Here is a 6,211-nt window from a genome sequence, read left to right as displayed (position 1 = left end):
GGAGGTTGGCCCCTCCAAGGGCTCAGCAGGGGGCTGGACGCGGGTTTCAGGGCAGGTGACAGTCCCCCCTACGGCCTCCGTTCCCCCTGCGGCCACTACCTGCCAGGTCTTCTTGACTCATTTCTGGTGCTCAGGAGTGCGGTCCAGGGGGGACCGTGGGTGGAGGGGAGCAGGAATCCTCCCAGCTCCCGAGAGAGCGGGGCTGCGGGGCTTTGGGGGGCTGCGCGCTCTCAGGTCTGAGCCCGTGGAAGTGTAGCGGAGCCGACTGGCCTCACGGCCCCGTGCCAGGCTGGAGTGAGCAGGCTGCGCCCTCAGGTGCCGCAGGAGGTCCCGGCACCCCCCTCCTCCCCACCAAAAAACCCAACCACAAAGATGTCTTTTTTGGAGTTTTGGCCCACACCTGTAGCGTCTGTGCTCCACATGGCCAGGGTAGCTGAACAGCAGGGAAACATGCAAACATCTTGCAGGGCCAGGAGGGGGACGGTCCCTGGGCCCAAGGCTACGCCCCAGCAAGGAATTGGCCTTTAAAGCTCTGGTCACCGTCCTTTCTTGGCCCTTCCTTTAGTCCCCTGCCCTCTACCCTATACCCTTGTGTGGTCATGATCCCCAGGGTCAGGGTGGTCTCTTGAACCCTTGGGGAGGCTGGAGGAAAAGCCTGGCAGGAAGTGGCCAAACCTCACCCATACACTTGGTGGCTATCACCCAGCCCAGACAGAAGGCTGTGGGCCTTCAAGGCTGTGACTGGCAGTGCCTCTGGTCTCCCATCAGCCTGCCCCTCCACGCCTCACACCAGCCTGGGCGCTGACAGAGCAAAGCTGTGAGGGCGGTGAAGGCCGGTGAGGGAACAGCCTCAGGCCAGAGTCCTGGCTTCTTCCTTAGCCTCTGACTTGCAGCCAGGGACCTCTCATCCAGGCCTCAATTTTCTTGTTAGTAAAACAGGGATAATAGTTATCTGCAAAAGGAGGCTAATACCAGCCTCAGGTCTGCCCAGGGCACCTGTGGAGATGAAAGGCGATGGCAGCAGCTGCGTCCAGGCAGTCCCGTCGTGGTATGTTCCCAAGAAGCCTGTTGTGGGAACTGGGGTTCTGGGAAGACACTGGATTCACAGTGTTGCTTCAGTGATGTGTTCTTGGCCTCAGGCCAGAGATGGGGCAGAGGCATAGGCACCTATACCTGAGAGAGGGCTATGTGGGAGTCCAGGACCCCCGTCCTCTTTCCTCTCCCTTGCTCCCCTTCCCTGCTCTGGGTACAGAGTGGCTGTAAGATGACCTCGGGAAACCCCTGGTTTGAGGGGCCAGAGCAATAGTATAGCGGGTAGGGCATTTGCCCTGCATGTGACCAACCAGTGTTCTATCCCCAACATCCCATATGATCCCGGGCCCTGCCAAGAATAATTCCCGAGTGCAGAGCCAGGAGTAACCCCTGAGCATGCCGGGTATGGCCTATAAAGCAAGACGAAACAAAAACCACCCCAAATCCACCACCACCACAATGAAAAGGAAACTCCCAGTCCGAGTACATAATGTTCGACCACTGTAGCAAGCGAAGCCCTTGCCCATCTTCCTCAGCAGGCAGTCCTGCCTCTGTGCTCCCCTAAGGTGGGCAAAATGTGGCTTTAGAGACAGGAAAGTGGGATGGGCACTTGTCTTGCATGCAGCTGACCCAGGTCACATTCCTGAAATTGGGTAGGGTCCCCTGATCCCCTATTCGAGTAACCCCTGACCACCACCAGGTGTGGTCCCAAAACAAAAAGCAAAATCAAAAAGTAATCAAATACTTAAGCAGTTTGGAGAGAAGCTCACTTTGGGTCCATTTTTAGTTTTAAGGTGTAGGTTTCTCACTGTTCACAACTGTCAGAATCTGGAAACAACCTGAGTGCCAGAGAATAGATGACTGAATAAGGAAACTATGGTAGCACTGTCCACTATCACACTGTCCTCCTGTTGTTCATCGAGTTGCTCAAGCGGGCCCAGTAACGTCTCCATTGTGAGACTTGTTACTGTGTTTGGCATGTTGAATATGTCACGGGTAGCTTGCCAGGCTTTGCCATGCAGACGAGATACTCTTGATAGCTTGCTGGGCTCTCCAAGAGGGGCGGAGGAATCGAACCTTGGTCGGCTGGGTTGGCCGACCCACGTGCAAGGCAGATGCCCTATTGCTGTGCTACCGCTCCAGCCCCAAAGAAACTATGGTACATCTACAAAATGGAATACTACACAGCTTTCAGGTAGAATTAAGTCATGAAATTTGCTTATAAATGGACATGGAGAGTACCATGCTGAGTGAAATGAGTCACGTGAGGGACGGATATAGAATTACTACGCTCATTTGTAGCACACACACATATGTAGAGAGAATGAGACTAATATCCAAGGCCAGGCTAAATGGGCCAGGAGGACTGGTCAATGGTTGGAAGCTTGCCATGAGTGTGTGGGGTGAAGGGCAGTTAGGATGGAGAAGGGATCAACATGACAATAGTTGGAAATAATCATTTTGACAAGGAACTGAGTGTTAAAAGTAAATGGATATACCTGACAACCTCTGATTATGTTGCAAACTATAAGGCCCCAAAGGAGAGACATAAGAAAAGTGCCTGCCATAGAGGCGGGTGGGGTGGGTGGGGTGGGTTTAGGGTGGGAGGGAAGCTGGAACCATTGGTAGTGGGAAATTTACATTGGTGAAGGGAATGTTGGAACAATATATGACTGAAACCCAATCATAAACAACTTTGTAACTGTATATCAGTGATTCAGTTTTTAAAAATGTAGATTAGGGGCTGGACGATAGCACAGCGGGTGGGGCTGTTGCCTTGCACGCGGCCGACCCGGGTTCAATTCCCAGCATCCCATATGGTCTCCTAAGCAGCACCAGGAGTAATTTTCTGAGTGCAAAGCCAGGAGTAACCCCTGAACATCGCCGGGTGTGACCCAAAAAGAAAAAAAAATGTAGATTTGGGGCTGGAGAGATAGCACAGTGGGTAGGGTGTTTGCCTTGCACACAGCCGGCCCAGGTTCAATTCCCAGCATCCCATATACTCCCCTGAGCACTGCCAGGAGTAACTCCTGAGTGCAGAGCCAGGACTAACCCCTGTGCATTGTCGGGTGTGACCCAAAAAGCAAAAAAATTTAAAAACAACGTAGATTTCTGGGGCTGAAGAGATAGTACAGTGGGTGGGGCATTTGTCTTCCGTGTACTGACCTGGTTTGATCCCCCACATCCCATATGGTCTTTCAAGCACTGCCAGGAGTAATTCCTGAGTCAGGAGTAACTCCTGACCACTACCAGGTTAGGCCTCAAAACAAAACAATGTAGGTTTCCTTGTGACTATTGGGGCAAATTTGAAGCACCCCATTAGCTCCAACTTCTGAATTTTTCCTTTATCTCCTTTGTGGAGCTGAGAGATAGCACAGGGCTTTAGGCACTTGCCTTGTCTATGGCTGACCTGGGCTTGATCTCCAGTATTTCATGTTTCCCTAAAACCTGCCAGGAGGCACTGCACAGGGCCAAAAGCTTCTGAGTACACAGACAGGCTGTGCCTAAACACCCTCTAGAGAGAGAGAGAGCGTGTGTGTGTGTGTGTGTGTGTATCTGGTGGTGGAGATGGACCAGGGACTTGCGTGCAAAGCAAATTCTACAACAGAATCACACCACTGATCTAGACTGTTCCAGTCTTTGTGCACCACCTGGTAGCACTTGAACACAAAGCCTGCGCTCAGCCACTAAGCCATATCCCTAGCTTCCTACCCCCTTTTGTGGGGAATTGGGTGGAGGCACACTTGGCAGTGCTCAGAGTTTACTATTGGTTCTGCACTTAGGACCACTCCTGGCAGGGCTTGGGGGACTATACGGGGTGCCATGGAACCCGGCTGGCTCTGCGCAAGGCAAGTAACCTACCCGTTGTACTCTCACCAGCCCCAAGGTGCTTGTGTTGCCTGCAACTCACCTTGGTTTGTGCACCTGTACATGCCTGGTCCACCCAAGCATCATTAGGGTCAGCCCTTGGACACTGCTGGGTGCGTCCCCCCACTGCAGCAACAGGACTGAGGTAATGGCTTAAAGGGCTGAAGCACATGTGTGAGCCCTGGGTTTGTTCCCCAGCAGGACATGGTTCTCTGAGCAACACCAGGTGTATCTCCTGCCAGCCCCTGCCCCTGGTACACACCAGGCTTGGGAAGTAGATCAAAGGACTGGAGCTTGCCGTGTGGGAGGCCCAGGTTAGATCCCAGACAAGATTCTTGGCACCACATGGTCCCAGAGCAACAAAAACGGGGATGGTCTCCTATGATCACCACTGAAAGTGACTCCTATCCACTGCACAGAGCTCTTGAGCACAAATATAAGGTCCTCTCATCCTGGAGTCATCCTAGCTTGGTGTGTGTGTTCTTGCGCAGACCCCTCCCTCTCTGGTTGCTCCCAGTCTGTCTGGAGCTTCTGGGACCGCCCAGACCAGGACTAGGTATTTCTCCACTGTGATTCTGCTGAGCCCTTTCATAACACCTGCCCCGACACAGTAGGTAACACAAACGCAGGTCACACTCTGGCCAGCCAGTTGTGTTCTGCCCGATCCACTGAGGCGCCTGGGCTGGCCCATGGGAGCCAGGTGCAGCAGGTTGTCCCTCAGCATCTCCTAGTAGAGGCAGGGAGAGGGCATGAGGGAAAGACTTGCCTTCTTGTGGCCGCCTAGTTCCACCCCAGGTGGCCAGCCCACTAAGCACTGCGAGGAGGAGCCCCATAGCACCTTCCTCATCTCCCGGTACAGCTAAGCAGGCAGGGAGGCTTTCCACCCGGGAGCTTTGGGTTTCATTCCTGTACAACCTCCTTTCCCAAATCTTGTTTTGGGGCAACACCCAGCAGTGTGGAGTCCAGTACTGTCAATAGCGGTGGTGGGGACTGAATTTGGGTTGGTGCCACCGAAGGCAGCGTCCTATCCGCTCTGCCCCCACTTTTTTGTGGGCCACATCGGCAGAGCTTGAGAGTCACTCCTGGCGGCCTCTGGGGAGCCATCTGGGGTGCTGGGGATCAGATCTGGCTTTTGGCGTGCAAAGCAAAGCTGTACTATTGCTCTGGCCTTCCTCCACCCAACAGTCACGATTAGAAAAAGGTAAAATGAATTTTGTTATTTAATGCAATTGTTCAAGTACTTTTTAACACACCTGGCGACACTCAGAGATGACTCCTTGGTGGGGCTTAGGGGACCATAAGGGGTGCCAGGGACTGAACATGGATTGCCTGTGTGCAGGGAAAGCGCCTTGCTGGGTGAACGCTCCGATTCCCCAGGTGCCAGGAAGGGAACTCCGGTTTCAGATGCAATGCATGATCTCACCACCGAGCTGCATCCCCAGGCCCCCGGATGCTAATGTTGACGTGTAAACGTCACGTCAGTGGCCAGCACTTGGTAGAGAGCCTGGCCAAGAGCAGACCCTCGCTGAACATTTCCCCCTCCGTCTGTCTTCCATTTTCTTTGGGGCGGGGGAGAGGGTGGCTGTGCTGGCAACGACCCTGAATCGACTGCCCGCAAGGCAAAGGCTCTGGCCCTTGCACTATTTCTGACCTTACTGCAGTCTGGCTTCTGCCCGTATGTTTCCCGGTTGATGCCAAGGCAGGCGGCTCCTCGGTTCCAGAAGGCGCAGCCAACTGCAAAATTTCCCTCTGGGACCGACATTCATGCGAGGAAGTGGGGAGACCGCACTGCACCCCGGGTGAGCTCCAGGCCCCACGTGGCGCCCCAGTACCCGCCCCGAGCCGAGCCCAGCAGCTAATTTTCTCGTTCTTTCCCATCTGGACTGACGCAGCAGGATCTCACACGTAGGGTGCTTCCCGGCCAGCTGGCGCCCAGGGCCACGCCGCGCTGCCACACGGCCGGACGAGCACGAGCAGCTGGGCCCCTGGCGGCGGGAAGGTGCTCTGCCGCAGGAGGGGCGTGCGGCGCTGCTCCGGGGCGCTGTCCCCGGGGTGCTCGAGGCGCTCTGGTCCCGGGAGACTCGTTGCGGGCGCAGTGCCGGGACGCCGTTTCGGAGGAGCCGCTCCGAGGTGCTGTTGCCTGGGCGGGGCGCTCCCACGGCGCCTCGGGGACGCGCCCGCGGCCTCGCCCTCGCGTGTCCCGCGCCCGCGGACCCCGGCGCCCGGGCACAGCGTCCGCCGGCCGGCCCGCCCCCTGGACCGGCACCAGAGGAGCGCGCGCGCCGCCGCCTCGCCCGCTGTCCTGCTCGCC

Source organism: Sorex fumeus, unplaced genomic scaffold (assembly GCF_029834395.1).
Source record: "Sorex fumeus unplaced genomic scaffold, SorFum_2.1 ptg000122l, whole genome shotgun sequence".
NCBI classification, from domain to species: Eukaryota; Metazoa; Chordata; class Mammalia; order Eulipotyphla; family Soricidae; genus Sorex; species Sorex fumeus.
The sequence above is the reverse complement of the archived record's forward strand: the minus strand, read 5'-3'. Positions refer to the sequence as shown.